Source organism: Oryzias latipes, chromosome 9, assembly GCF_002234675.1.
Source record: "Oryzias latipes chromosome 9, ASM223467v1".
NCBI classification, from domain to species: domain Eukaryota; kingdom Metazoa; phylum Chordata; class Actinopteri; order Beloniformes; family Adrianichthyidae; genus Oryzias; species Oryzias latipes.
This window is the reverse complement of record NC_019867.2, coordinates 7,841,239-7,857,889: the sequence shown is the minus strand read 5'-3', so window position 1 is coordinate 7,857,889 and position 16,651 is coordinate 7,841,239. Positions and strand designations below refer to the sequence as shown.

Here is a 16,651-nt window from a genome sequence, read left to right as displayed (position 1 = left end):
AATAACTAAATAACAAGCAAAATATCTCCTTTGAAAAAGAAAACAACAACTGTGTCAGAGTCCATACATTTAAAATTGTAAGAAAAATATTTTAGACCCAAAAAACATGAATGACTTTCTTTTTTAAATCACCTAACTTTAAGAGGAACTTCTGAGTGAACCAAAACATCTTTGTGGATCACGTTTAAAAAAACGAATAAAAGTGGAATCTATCCATAAATGAACAGAAAATCAATGCACACACTCCTAAAAACCTACCACTGCACTTCAAATTATAAAGTTTGACAGAATTCAGTTTTATCTGAGAAAACAAGACACACACAAAAAGGCAAACTTAGGAAAAAGTGATTAACCCGCATTTCCTTTTTATTTTCACTTGTTCTGTCCAACAACTGAGCAAATAGATGAGAGCAGAAAAAAAGGGGGGTGTAAAGGAAAAAAAGGAAAGCGGAAGAAAGTAAGGGGATACGAGTGCCAAGATGCTAATTTGAGGAGGTTATGATTTGAAGCTTCTCAACGGTTATGCCATATCTGCTAAAAAGACAAAAGTTACATTCAGTAGGGAAAATCTGGCACTAAGACAAGCAGAAGATATCTGTCCATCAACACACTGTGGGTTAGGAGACGGGAGCAGTGTGACAGTGTGCACGTGGGGGTGGAGATGCAAGCACGCTGCTAAGGTGAACCATGTGTTTAATAGGGGGACCAGATCCTCCCCAGCCCAAACCAGCCAGACCAGGATAGAGGGGGCAGGAGACACCCCCCCTCCCCAAGACCCCAGAGCATCCCCCGTGAAAGCAGCCCGAGTGAGGGAGACCGCTCACCCACCATCATTATGATGGATGAACCATTCCCATCATTCAGCCTGTCGTTTAGTAACAGCTCATAATGGATCAGAGATCGATCCCTAAGCAGAACATTTCAATACAGGCTTCACCTTTCTTCCTTACACCCAGAGCAACAACATATGACACATTGATGGGACTTGTGTGTAGCCTGATTCAAAACAAACATTCGAATCATATCAAGAACTTTCTATCAACATCTTCACTATAAAAGGTCTTGATACGATTTTTTTTTTCTAATATGACTGAACTAAACAAAGGAGGAACTCTCATTAATGTAAATATTGCATTATAAACTGATTGAAAGATTTTGCTGATAATAATAATTTTACTTATTTTTAAACCAAGCCATACTAATAAGTGCATAAATGCTAGGCGCTTAAGTCATGACCTTAAAACTACAGCATCAGCGAGTCAGACTTAGATGAACATCAGGAGATGCTACAAACAATGAAATATTGTCTTTGAACTACCAAGTGTGTTTTCAAGCTTTCCTTTCTAATAAATGCCTGCATGATTTTAGCTCAAAGGCAACTCTGCTAACTAGTTTCACACAATAAACAATAGTCAGAACCCCACATGCCATTCTTCCTGGACTAGCTAAAAGGTTACCAAGTCTCAGTGGAGGAAGATGAAAAACCCAGGGAGGCAGTGAGAGCAGAGAGAACTCGCAAAAAACAAGCGAGGTGTCCATTTATCCTCCACCAGCTCACAGTGTAGCTTTTCAGAGTAAAACGCCTTGAAGCCCAAAGCTTTGTCTCACGCCTTATCTGTGAGGAGCCAACATGTTAGCAGACAGAACATGGTTCATGAAAAAATATCACAGGGAAGGATGTTCAATCAGAAAAGTAAAAACAAAATGTGCTTTGATTCAGCAATTTAACAAAACTTTGTTAAACACATGAAGTACAAGGAGAAGAAAACAGGACGGATTTTTATAATAATTTCTCTTTTATTTGTGTTTATTTGTGCATTTTCTTATGAGGGGCTTATTTTATTATTTGACTGCATGTGTGGGCATTAGTGTTAGTTATTAGTCTCTTGAGCTTTTCTTTTCTTAGTGAAAGGTGCTATAGAAATAAAATGTATTTGAATTTGAACAACTCAGGAAGTTTTTACATCCATATTTAAGATTCTGAAAACAGACCATCTAAATGGTTATACCTTAGCCTGTTTACCTTCCATACTAAGAAGACATGGTGGGTTAATGAAACTCATCAAATTCAGCAGTAAACAATAAGGTGGGACAAAGAGAAGTTCTAAACTATTTTATAAACCAAAAAGAAATTTCAACCCATACAATTAACTGATTTATTTGAATTTATTTGAACCCGTGTCTGTACGGCAATTTAAGTTTACTTCTTCATTGTGTATAACTTAAATACCCTACCCTCTTGGTAAAGCGTTCCCAGTGGACTTTTTAGTTATAATTATGCAGTTTTAAGGCGAAATAAGAAATACATTTGTCGTTTTCTAGGACATAGTTTCTGCAGAGTGGCAGGAGTTCATTAGAAATTCCCCTCCGAGTTGTGGGCGGGACTGTTGGCGCAGACCAAGCCCGCTCCCCCTTCCCCTCACCGAAATGAGAGCTCTCTGTTTACATGCTCTCCCGCTAACTTCCAGACCCTCAAAACCCCAACCTGACAAAAATGGTGAGCAATATTGGAGCAATGCAACCGTAGAGATTTGAGCCAGATGCCAGCTAGGATGAGGAAAACAAAGACTTACATGGACACACATGGTCGTCTACAAGTGGATGCATCCAAATGGAGCGGAGCAGGAAGCTTGTGCCCCCCCCCCGTATATTTGGGTAACTAATACAATCTTTTTTCTAACTGCATTTTTTTATCTGCTTCTGATTCATAATGATTTGAATAAAGAAAAAAACAGAAATGCAAATTTGAGCTTTATATATATATATGTCCTCTATCATTAGAAAAATGACACAAGATGTTAAAAAGACCAAAAACATCATTTTCATCAGAGTGGGTCTTTAAGGAGAAGTTCTGAAACCCCTTCTGTTTTTGTAAAATCTGTCTTCTAAACCTTCCATAAAAATAACTTTCTGTATTAGTCAGTCCTGTGTACAGGTTGCAGTTACCTGCAACAGCTTTCAACGGAGCACGGGTTTTTAGAGCAATCAGTAAGTGAGTGTACCTCAGGTTTGGACCCACCACACTTTCCATCGGCAATCACTGCAGTCAGAAAAGATTAATCGACACAGAGTCAGTGCTCCCACTCGGAGACACTGATGAATATGGAACCTGATCTGTGAGGCCAGGTGGAGATACGAGAGTCAGGCAGGGTTGCATTTTTCAGGTTCAGGAAGGGAAGAAAAAAAAAAGAAAGAAACAAAAGAACCAGCCGGAGTTGAGCAGCTGGCAGGTAAAGGGAGGCAGGGTTCCCCAAACAGCTCCTGCCAAAAAATCATCAAGGAAAATATTTTCAAGCTGACTACCCACCAAATCAAAAAGTTTTCCCCAAAAAACAGAAGTGTGTGAGACAGGCAAAGGCATCACAACATACCCCACCACCTTCAGACTGTCTTTAATGCCAGTGTTGATGTTGGAAGAGCGTGTGGGTTTAACGGTGTGTGCAAGCTCCAGGTGTGGAAACAGAAAAAGAGACAGACAAGGTTAAATATCAGCAGTAAATCTCATTAGGTAAGAAAAGATATAGAGAAAAAAAAACAAGTTTGAACTCTACCAGAGGACAGGCCAATAAGGAATCAGATTGAGCTCATGCGTTCAGAAGCATGTGTGTGTATAACAAAGACTATGAGGTTTTTTTTTAGTAAGTTAGGCATCTGAAAACCCATCCCAAAGTTTTCTTCTTGTCCTTTCCCCCCACAGCCATTCATGGATTTTGACATAAAAACATTAAAAAAATACGGTAGCACTTTGGAGAAAAGGCAGAAAGTTTTAATGGTCTTTGAATGAAGGGAAGCAGAGAGAGCAGAAACATGGGTCTGAATGGTGAAAATGCTGCAGTTGAAAGCAAGTGTTTGTATGTTTTCAAGAATAAGAAGGTTAGTGCAGAGTGCCTGTCTGTGCTGGACTGGGCTTTTGGACATTCTGTCTGTCCAAAAGGCTGGGACAGCAACCAAAGCAACCTCTGGTGCAAAAGAGGGCATTCAAGCAAATCCATCTCATGGCTGCTTTAGGAAATGAGCAGATATGCATCAAAACTTTTACCTGGCAGAGATACGTTTCCATAGTGAACGTTTAATGTACTCAGAAAAGCTTATATTTATTTATCTAAACTATATACTGTATATAAAAATGCAGAGTTTTGCTTTCCAGAGAGAACATTTAATTATTGCTAACAGTAAGCATCTTTCTTCTGTCTTTAGATGATGGTTGGATCACTGTTTGTGTGAATGCTACTAATAGATTGAGATCCACTTCTGACTGTACAGTCAGGTTGTTTGCCCACTTCGACATATTTTCAGCTTTACCCCCCCCTCTGCTATAAAAGCCTTCAGCTTCTTCCCTGCTTGTCTTGTTGGTTCTGATCATTTTTGTGAACCATCTAAAGTTAATTGAAAATGAGTTCTTGTGACAACTTGTTTATTATTGCATGCAATACAAGAAATCTGGAAAACCTCACCTGCACTGTTCAGCACACATGTATTAATCTTTGAGTCACAGTGAATTTTTACCTAAAGACGTCCTGGATGGATTTTAGGTCAGTGAATCGGATCGTTTAAAATGAATCAATATCGCACCACTATTTTAAACATTTCCTTTTTTTGCTTAGATAAACCTCCATTCCTTTAGTAACCGGTCTCAGCGGTCAGCAGTCACGCATGCATTTTAACTACTAATGCAGTTTTTTTTTACTTAAAGTCAGCATCATTCAAAGCCACTCTTTAAAAGCAAATGTGCTTTTAATTCATAAGGTCTAAATATGTGTGTATGTACTTTACAGGTACAAGAGCAGATTTAATTCTTGCATTAGTTCATGTATTTAACCCCCCCATTAGGACAATTATTGCTTAGTTGTATAAATAACTCTCTTATATCACCTTCTAACATTTTTGTACAAGTTAAACAAAACAAAAAACTCCATTTATGCCAGTAGATTTGAGATAATGTGTTCGGGCTGAGCCACTCCTCACCATCTGAGCAGCAACAATTTCCTGAATATATTCATATGTTAAATGAGTGTCACAGTGTGTCAATGTGAAAGGCTTTGGCATTTCCAAATGATGAGAGTGCTGATGTGAGGAGGAGTAAATTTATGGATGGCACCGCCCCCCGGTTTACATTCTACTTCAGTCTGCCCTGTTCTACACGAGGCTCGGAAAACACTTGAACACATTAACCAAAGTAACAGATGTGCTTGGAGACACCCACACGTATCCCCGAGACGGAACATTTGCACTTCTCATTTTGATCGTGTGAATTTCAGTTACTCTCATTGTTGAAACCAGGGCTGCGGATTGCAGCAGGAAATTGTAAATTTAAGTCCCTTTTATTTGAAACATTAGCATGGGATTGCAAAGCAGCTCGGGCTCTGCTGCGTTTGCAGGTTTCTTTTGACAGCACCTTCTCAAATTAATGCAAGATTTAGGAATACATTAAAACTGAGCTTATTAACAATACTGTAACTCCCATTGAAATGCTCACCAAACAGACAGATAAACAGCAAATGATCACAATAACAATTTGAGTCAGCACACAGGAAATTGTGCTGGAACTGCGATCAAAGAAGTAATGATTTCTTTATGAAAACGTTCTGTTACTGAAGTACACTGTGCCGTTTTAAAGCTTTCCCTTTTTCTAAATAAACAAGAACAACTGCATGCCTGCAAGGTGCATATTAAAGTGGGATGATTTTCATCAAACTTCTGTTATTTCCAAGCTAATCATTTTCTCCATGAACGCTCTCACAGGAGTAATACTGCAGCGAGTTCATCACCCGCCCCAGAACACACAAACAAATATAAAAGCGCAGTCATAAAACGGGCACACAAGCACACCAAACTCTGTTTCCTTTTTTAAAGAGCTCAGATGGATTGAATTGATATGTCGGGCTGGTAATCTGGCTAAATTTTAAATGAACACTCATCATCCTCCGTAATATCTGATGCCCGGAGACAAAAGCAACGTGGAAAGTCGTAAAGTTTTACTGCAGGCGGGGAGAGTCTCTTTACTGTGCTGATGAGCAAGCCACTCTGCAAAATGCAGGGCTTTTAGCTTAGAGCCTCACATGTATATTGATCTGCCACTGACTGAGGCAGGTTCTCATTTAAATCTGCAAATAAACAAGTGTAAATGACTTTTCACGCTCAGGCATGAAGGCAATCACACAAGTCAACAGACAGATTGCATGAGGTTAAAGTTTCTGTTTTCCAGCGATCCAGAATTATGTTTTTTAAGCTTAAATAGTCAGATTTATGAGGTGCGTTGAGACGGAAACTCAGAATAGAGAGCAGTAAAAGGTAAGGTGAAAGAAAAAAGGGGGCAAAAATGAGTTCAAAGAGAAAAAAGTATGAAAGGCAGTGAAAGATTTGCTATCTTTTCATGCTAACATAATGTCCCCTCAGCCTTCAGTGTGCTAGCAAGCCTGACTGCTTCTTTCACGCCGGTATTTCCTGACTGAATACGCGACTGACAGACAGTTAGAGACATGAGAATGATGGAGAGGCGCAATGACAGGCCAAACAAGCAGGGTGGGGTAGGGGGGAGTACATGAATATGAGAGCAATCTGATCCTATTAGAGGACTGACGAGGATGAAGGGCTGCGGTGAGAGCTCTGAATCGCCCACATCTAATCAATCAGTCTAATTAACCAAGCTTTATGAACACAGGGCCAAGCTGAGAAGAAAATCTGCCGACACGCAGATTAATAATGATTACTGAATACACTGCAACACATTCTATTAGCGATCCATCTTCATGCCCACCGAGCAGCTTTGTTTAAAAAGTCTTTGTTTGCCAGTTGGGAGAATCTTGATGGTAAATATTTCTGTATGAAAAGATGTTAACCCAACATAAAACCTGCATTAGTGTCAAAAAAGATTAAATAACATCAAAAATGTTCTCACAGACCCGCTATGATCATCTGTTGATCTATTTTAAGTGTTCCCAGTGGTCTTTTAATTATGGTTATGCTATTTTTTATGCAACTTTTTTTTTCATTCAATGTTTCCTAGGACATAGTTTCTGCAAAGTGGCAGCAGTTCATTAGAACTTTGCCTCCGAGTTGTGGGTGGGACTGTTGGGGCAAAGCAACCCCGCCCCCCTTCCCTCATATTGGGAGCTCTCTACTTACACGTTTTCCCGCTAGCTTACAGCCCCTTTCCACCCCCAATCGAATTCCCAACGATTTAAATCAAGAAATACTCAAAAAATGCAGTTTTGCGCTGCATTTTCTTTATTCATGTCCTCCATGAAAAAATGCCACAAGAACATGCAAAAAAAAAAAAAAACACCTAAAACCTTTTTTTTTAATCAGAGATGTTTTTAAAAAAGTATTGAAATATAAAAAATATTCTTTTCTTTGCACCAAGGACTGGACAGGTGGTTATTTGACCTTGGCTCTTCCTCTGCAGGAGTTCTGACTCGGAAACCAAAACGGGTCACCACAGACAGAAAAGCAGTGGAGTTTCTCATGCCAGAGTGTGTGTTTGTGCTGTCAAGTCTTCACACCCAGCAGACCTTTAGCCGCCAGCAGGGATGCTCATGGGCGTTGCGTGACCATGACCTGCTGATGGGCACCACCGCTCATCCGTTGTCGGCGGGGACATGAAAACAAGCTAAATGGTCGACTACCCTTAACAGCACTGGGAAGGCAGAAGGCATCTAGTTTGAATGATTAGGGAGCATCTGCGCCTTTTCTTTCTAAATTATGGTAAATAAACCACCACAACCTTTTCACCTTCCTCTTGCCTTTTTCACGTTCCTTATTATGCTGTAGCAGACAGCAGAAACAGAAACAATGGTTAATTCAAGCAAATGTCCTCATTATTCTATGAAAAAAACTAAAGGAAATGCATTACAGATGAAAAAAACAAACAAAATGATTCTACAATTAAATCAGTTGACTCATTTTAAAAATGTTTTGCACTCCAAAATATGTTTTTCAACCTTCTTATTTTATTGTTTTGTGTAGAGGGATGCTCTCATATAGTACAACACAATGAAAATAACTGCATGAAGTAAACATTACTATGTATATCCTTTGATGTAGAGTACAGGGTTTGTGTGCTGTTGCTTCCTCTGTCTAATATTAGGAGAAACAATGGATGTACCTTACAATAAATCCTGCTAATTTCTGTTTGTCTGCAAGAATGCTGATGATCAATTTATGTTGCCAGAAATAGCAAGTTATATGCACTCTGCGTTTCTCAGGGATGAGCATTTATTACTTGTCCTATCATTGTAAATGTAATATCTTTGTGTATTTGGCATTAGATGAGGCCAACAAAACTGCTTTGGAACTGGCTCTGTAAATGTGCGAGCAGTAATCCCGTAATTTCTCACGCTTCATTAACTCATCGTTTAATTTAAATACTATTTACCACATTAATTGAAAATATTTTTGCATGACTATTTCTTGCAATTTGTTTCAAGCATGAACTTTGAAAATGTAAATGATCCAGTCTAGCTGAATATATGTACAGTCGTTTCAATCCATCATATACTATCCATCTCTGCACTGGTTCAACACTATCATTTTTGAAAGGATGCACTATACATTTCAAAAATCAAAGCTCGTTTTTCGAAAATGACCATGTTCAAAATGTTTGACTCCAGGGATCAATAAAGCAGTTTTCCCAAGCTGAGTCCATCTCAGACACTTCCAATCCATAAAACACTTGGCCTGGCATTTTCAATCACCTCACTGAATGAAAAAAAACACACAACCTGCTTACTGGTGATGATTTCACAGGTCAGAGAAAATTAGCACTTTGTGATTTATGTTTGTTTCAAAATGAATTAATCTGCCATCTATTCATTTGCAGAAGCCATCGCTTCTCTCACGTCAAACAATCCTGTCTCGTTTTTTCTTTTCTTCTTCATGTCATCTGCTTCAATGATGCCACAGAGGACTGGAATCTGCATGGGCGATCACCAAAATGATTGGTCGTCTCAGCCACCCGAACCTCTAGCAGAAAATTACCTGTCATTTGTTTTGTGACTTAAGCCCTTGGTTCCTTTACAAGTTTTCCATGCCGGCCTTTAGTCTGGTATATTTGTGATGGTGCATGTAGGATGGGTAAGGAGTGACTGAAACCATCTGAAAAGCCGCCAAATAGCAGTTTCTATGGGACGAGAAAAAAGCCTTGTTCTCATCCTGTTTTCCTAAAGATCAATAGTGCTTTGTTGCATGTCAGATTGAAACCAGAAGCAATGGTGGAGGAGGAACCTAAAAGACACACTTTACTCCTTTAAATGCAATGTCATTATATCACATTGTCAAGGCCCCCCAAAGGCTCTCTGGAGGTTTCGATCTCAGAGTGCTCTTTTCCCAAAGAAGATGTCAATAGCTCTTTGTTGAATGTAAGATGGTAATCAGGAAACGAAAATGTAAAGGAAGCACAGAAGGCACATTTTACACCTTTAAATGTAAAGTCATGTTATTAGGCAACATTACCAAAGGTCTGCAACCCTTGTCTGAACTTTTCAAAGCGATCCTTAAAGGGTTACTTTACAAAAGCCATTTTCACACAAGCACCAGAAGATGTCTTACAAGATCAGGTCTGGCTCTTGTTCACACTTGTTGGCTCTTGCAGATAATAAAAGCCAGGAAGTCCTCAGCAAGATGTTTTCTCACACCTGGAAGTACTTCAAAAAGGTGCGAGAGTGGGTGCAAATGCACACTGGATGGGCAGTGTTTGGTTTTCAGCGTAATAAAGATGCATTAAGGGGCTCTTTATTAGCAAATCCACTTGCTGACTGAAAATATTTTGGAGTACGTCCCACTCCATCATTAGTACATTTTCCAGATTTAACACTGAGGACACTCGTACACTACACAATCCATTTTGTGTCCGAATACATTTGAACCAAAGTACGTTTTTTTATATTTATGGTTATCAGGCAAATCGTGCAGAGGTAACTTAAAGTTGTGGGCAGGGACTCCAAAATTGGTACCAATCTGTTGGGATCGTCAATGTGTCAACACATGATCATCAACCTGGATTACATCCATTGTTAATAACTCTTTTGCTTGGTCTCTCTGTGGAAAACCGCACAATAAACAAAACTCCCAACAGCACGGCGATCTACAAAACAAACCATGATGGAAAATATAAAACAACCTTTAAGCTTACATGTCTTTATGTATGTGTCTGCATCCTGTTCTTCAGTCCATTCAGTGGTGCTTTATTGGCGATTGTAAACCAATGAAAACAGTGGTTCCTGCAATCCCACTGTGTGAGGTTCGTAAAACACTTGAATCCCCACTAAGATTCAGATCAGTGTGGAAAATCTGAGCGATGACTGGGGAGAGGTCGAAAAAGGGGGAAAAAATGATGCAAAGGTTGGAACAGTCTGGTACTGGAAAGCCAGTGTTGAATTCCTGACTTCAAATTGTATTATTTTTGGTAGCGTTATAATGCCTGCAGCCTCTGTACCTGCTACAATTATTTCTTTTACTTTTTCTTGTAACTTTATTTTCATGTTTGATACCATTTTTTATAATTTAGCATAATATTTTGTGTATGTTAAGTAATATTTTTTGGTAATTATGATTTACTTATATGTACAAATATTGTTTGTGCAGTTGATTTAGATGAAGATAACCAAAAAAAAACAGGATCCTATAAATAATGGGTAACTTTTTTATGAATATGGAGGTAAAACCTATAGACCAACGCGGTAACACTGAATAGAAATATTTACCAAATATGCATTTTCACTGCTGGTCTACGAGGTACTACAATCAGTCTACTACATTCTAATTGTTTATTAACTTTAAAAAAAATATATTTTTTATTATTTTATCTTCACCCCTGAAAAGGTTGAGGCCACACCCGCTTCACGCACTAATTTCTCAAATGCCTAATAAAGGATCAAATTGTTGTCCTGCAAGGTCGGACACCATAAGTTAAAATTCTGCAACAATTCAACTTTTGAGAAGACATTTCCAAAGGCAAAAAAGGCTGGCAAAGTGTGGAGACGGCATGAATTGGATTCGTACTTGTCAAAATAAGCATTTTGCAACACAGCCAACCCCATTTTTCTTTTTTGAGACCCAGAGAAAATGCATTACTTCAACTTCTACATTGAAAACCTTGCAATATGCGTGTAGTCAGGCATCAATTTACTGTATGACCTTCAATACTTTTGGATGACAAAAACCCACACTCACAAGAATGTTTGTCCCTGTCAACCCTTAAAAGCTGCTGCACATTTAGAAAAAAAGATTTATATTTTAGACTCCAACAAAGAAAAGCAGCAGCTAAAAAAAAGAAAATACAGATATATTTGATTTAGATAGGAAATTTGTCCATCATGTTTTCATGTGCAGGATCTTTTTTTTTCCAAACTCACCAGGGGCCACATATTTGAAAGTATGATCATCTGTGTTAATAAGAAATTTCACATCAAGAAATCTAATTTTAGGGATGGATTTTATTGTTGGAGAACTGTGGAAATCGTAGGTGCAGTTTACAGCCACATACAGATATATATTATAGACCAGACCTGCAGTGATGATTTTTTTCTTTACTTTTTTATGAAAACTGAAAGCATAAGTAGATTATAGGAATCTGAAATGCAAAGTAGGAGCATAAATCTTTATAATCCTCAAGCTTATGGTTTTCTATATTTTGGTATTTAGTCTAACACTCCATGGCTAAATATTTAATGAAACTTAAGCTAGGAATAAACGGAAAAAGTACTAAATCTGTATTTTTATTCTTTTTTGGGGGGGGGGGGGGGGGGGGCTACATTATAGTATACAACAATGTATCTCAGATTTATTGATCATTACTTGTGCATTAAAAGGATAATCCAAATGCCAATCAGTAGACAACAGGTGAGCAAATTTTAAAAAGATGACTTAAAACAAAGTGCAAATTGTATATATGTCATTTCCATTTGAGCTGTGGGGCTCCTAAATGGTGTTCTGTCACCTTTACACAGAACTAAAAAAAATGTTGCTGTGCACAACTTTGAACATGTAACCCTTGCCTCATTGTTCCCATGGCAACTGTCCAGCAAACTTGATCAAAGAGGACCAAAAAGTTGACTCTTTGCTACTTATAGATCAGTTACATGTCTTGTGCTAATAATGAAAAATGGGACTTAAGGGGGCTAATTTGACCAAGGAGCTGGACCGGAATGACAGGGTGCTGCAGCAGCCCACCCATCGATGTCTGGCACTGCGGCTTTAGCCCCTATTGGATTGTTCTGTTCAGCAGTCTATGGAGGGAATCTCACCTCTTCTTCTTATTGACATCATGCTAAAGCGTGAAACAGGAGTTGGCAACAGCTAAGAGAGTCACAGTCCTCACAACAATTGGCTTTAGTCCTTTTTAAAAGTAAAAAACAACAGTTTTTTTGAGATTCTTTGAAATAGAATGAATCTTTTTAACAATTCACTGAAAAACCTAATCACATAACATGAGAATGCCTTTAGTGTCTGAAGGAGTCTGTATCATGGTGAGTCATAAATAAAAGCAGTTTGTGTAAATTCAAAACGTGCCAGTCGACGTAAAATCTTTAGTTTGAATCTCCTAAATCTAAAGATACTTACTTTTCATATATGTAAGATTTTGTTATCATAAAAATAATAATAAACTTCCGTCCCTGTCCAAATCAAACTGTTTTTACTTCACTGCAATTAAAAAGCATTTCTGTACAACATCCTCTGTAAATGGACTCAAGAAGACAGAAGTCCAAATTTTTAAAAAAAAAGTGTTGTAGTGGTAAATAAAATGAGCATCAACATTTTCTTTACATGTTAGAGACTGAAAAGAAAAGGTAGCCCTCACTTGAACTCTTAGGACCCACTCCGATGAAAATTGTGTTTTTGAAATGTTTGTGTTGCATTTTTCTGATGATACAGGACATTAGCGTAAAATTACATTACTGAGTATTTCTTTATTCAAATCACTGTGAATCGGGACCAGACAGAAAAATGCTGTTTGAAAAAAACTAATTTGTTACATGGAAAATAAAATGGACGGCCACAAATTCACACCTTCATTAAATTCTGATGCATCCGCTTGTAGACAAATAGATCCAAGTACGTCTTAGTTTTCCTGGTCTGAGCTGAAATCTGGCTCAAAACTGTACAGCTGGATAGTTCAGAAATAGCCCCCCATTTCTGTTGCACCGGTAATGTTAGGGGCTGTAAGCTAGCAGAAAACAGGAAGCTCTCAGCGACAGAGAGGGGAATTGGGGGCGAGTTGCGCCACGGCAATGGTTCCACCCACAACTCAGAGGCAAATTTCTAGTCGCTCTACTGAAATTTAGAATGTCCTAGAAAACGACGCAGGATTTTTCTAAATTATTATTTCGGCTGAAAACAGCATAATCATAAATAAAAGAGCACAGCAAAAGCTTTTAAATTAGATCAAAAGATGATCAGAGTGGGACTTTAAGTTCCTAAGCACATAATTCCGTACAAACTGTCCTTTTGTACAAAACAGGAAATAAGTTAAATAATTTCACATCAATAACATAGTTCTGACTCAGTTCGTCTATACTGCTACCCGTTACCTGTCTTTCTTTTTGGGGAGAAATGTAGCTTCCAACTTTTTAAAATTCCACATTTCTTTTTTTAAACACATATTTTAAGGTTTTGTTTTGTAATACCCCTTACAATCAATGTTTAACAGATAAAAAACTGAATTTTTGGAGCACAAAGACATGATTTTTTTTTATCACTCTACAAAAAAAAACACCACTGTCCATTCCCGCCTGTGTCATCGTAGGCCAGAAAGACCCCAGGCTGCCCTGCAGATAGTAGCCCTCTCTGCCCGCATAGCCTCTGGGCTTGCAGCCTCTGCCTGTTAGGGCTTCATGATTACAGCAACAGAAGTGCTGCTGAGGACAACTGACACCCTAATACTGTAGAAGTTTACATACATCCACAAACACAGCAGCACCCAGGGTGTTATGTTATGCAGGAGAATGCCAAGACCCAGAGCGGGAAAAACAGACAGACACGACGTGTTAGCAATCTTACCAGAACTCATACATAAGCTTTGCTCAGACTGAATGTTGATGCTAGCGGTAGTGATTGGAGCAGATATCTGCTGTCAGAAAGAAAATGGGTATGATTCCAGCAAAGAGCAGGGACAGCATTACGCTTCCATATATGTATTAAAGAAGCCATATTCTAAAACCATTTCCCCAAAAGAAAGTAAATGTAAGAGATAACCAGGTAGCAATTTACATATGTTTACAGACTAAAATCAACATACTTCTGTCGTAGGAATACATCTAATATTATGATACCAACCATGTATTTCCAAAGGAGCAAGTTAAAAGAAACTTCAACTGGAAGAAAATAATTTTAAAAAAGCTAAATCGGGTGTACAAAGATAATCCAATTCTCTGATCATCTTTTGATCTACTTTAAAAGCTTTCCCAGTGGTCTGTCTAGTATGAGGTAAAAATCAAACCCTGTCCCCTGTTCCGCCACCCATAACGGCGAGCTATCCGTTTATGTGCTATCCCACTAGCTTACAGGCCCTCACACCCCCAACTTAACATTAGCAGGGCTACTTGTTTCGTTTGCTTCTGATTGTCAACAATTTGCCCAAAATCCTAATTTAAGCTCAAATTTTATTATATACATCATCAGAAAAATGCTTTAGATGATCCTAAAAACTCCAACAACACACTTTTTACAGGATTAGGACTTTTTAAGAGTATAATTGTATGATTCTGTGTAATAATGTATCAACAGTAGAAGGGTCAATGGTGGTATGAGCTCACAGGTCAAGAAGGCACACTAGTCCTTTTTAAAAAAAGGAAAGATTTTATGCAATTTATGTATAAAAGAGAGAAACAGGTTTGTTAGTTAAGCATATCTATGCTTTGAGCAAAACAAAAAAGACCTTTTGTTTTGTGTTTCAATTACTGATTCATTTCTTTTTCTTGCTTTGGCTGCTTAACACTTTTTGGTGATATTTTATTTCAAATATATTTTATGCATTTTAAAAAATTAAACACTATTGTTATTTCTGATGAAACTTCATCCCTCCAACATGAAAAGGTTCAGGGTTTGATACACATTAGAAAATGTTGTGAAAAATCCTCACTTTGCTAATCCTGTTGTGAGATATTACAACTATATCTTGGCTCTTCAAAGAGTTAATGTCTGTGCTGGGTTATGAGGATGTCTCAAGAGTCTGTTTCTAAACCTTTATGTTTTTTCTACATCAACGGTGAGTCCACAGAAAACAGGTCGTCCAGTAGCAGCTAACAACCTCTGAGGCATCTGCAGACCTGAACCAGATTGCTGGAAAAATGCAAAACTGACCTTTTGTGCAGCTCTCTCTCCCTCCCACTTCCCAGCCATGAGGTGCAGAGTATTTCTGCAAAGATCGTTAAGAAACTGCTGCTCTCCTGGGTGTTAGGAGTTGTAAGAAGAGAGTGATATACAAGAAAGCCCAAGAGAATGATTTTAAAATGGAGAAGAAAAGAAGATTCAATGGGGCTGAGGACTTGTCTGGACATTGACGAGATTATTTTGTAAATTGGCAGTTTGTATCTCCTCTGAAACTTCAACAGGCACAGCCAGCACTTCCAAAAATACATTACTGAAAGTACTAATAGTATACCTACAGGTTTCTACTAGTTACATTTGAGACTTTCTTGAAGTCCCGTTGGGGCACAAACTATATCAGCAAAATTTTAAAAAGAACTAAAAGGTGTGTTTGGGTAACAGAACTGCTAAATTTTAAAATAATACTCAAATTCAGGTAAAAAAACTGGCATAGAAATCTCTTTAAGTAAAATTATCAATTATTTTGTTGGGTTGTCTAAACCTTTACTTCTGGAAATTTCCCAGAGGTATTTGCAAAAACCTAGTGTGCATCAATATTGGCAAATATAGACCACAATGCATTGCGTTCAAAACGTTTTTCTTTTTTTTCTTTTTTAAATGCCCAAGTTGTCATTATCAGAACAGAATTGATTACTACATAGTAATTGTAAAAGATATTATGTTTATTAGTTTTTTACTTCAGCAAATGAGCGACATCATATTTGCCTTTTAAAAATAAAGAATTTTGAGTCTGTGTCCAAATTACGTTAAAATCCAGAACGCTAGATAGTCCTGTGTTATATAATCCTTTAGGGGTTAGGGAGCAGTGAGGGAATTCGGACATAACCTTGGAGTTTTGTTTTTTTCTATTTGCTCCCGGAATTTTATTTTAAAGAAAACATTACCAATAAAGAACGTTTAAAAGATCTAAGCCATTTGAAATAAACAAAAAATTAGATTTCAACATAAAACTTATTTTTTTTGTTTATAAGGTAAAATACGAGATAATCCTATCCATAACACTTGAATTTACACATTTCTGTTATATTTTTCTCAATATTAACAGCCTTTAAATATTTCTTTCACATACATTTATTTTAAAATTTTTAATTCATTTTATTTTAAATCATTTGTATTCCACACTTTATCATCCAGTTAGACATCAGATGGTTAGGAGTTGTTCCAAGGTCAGTATAGAAAACAATGCAACTAAATAATGTGTCTAAATAAGGGGTAGCTGTGGAAAAATGTGTGTCTGTGCTAAATAAGACGTTTAAAGAAAAACAGACAGTTTGACATCAGCATTTAGATTCATCCATCCATGTTTAATTTTTTTTTCTTAAGGTTT

At 37.7% G+C, this 16,651-nt stretch overlaps 1 protein-coding gene across 2 annotated transcripts in view; it reads right to left on the bottom strand.

The window, feature by feature from the left end:
• fbxl17 (F-box and leucine rich repeat protein 17) overlaps positions 1 to 16,651 on the bottom strand; it is a 225,078-nt gene that overhangs the window by 158,272 nt on the left and 50,155 nt on the right. The window lies entirely within an intron of this gene.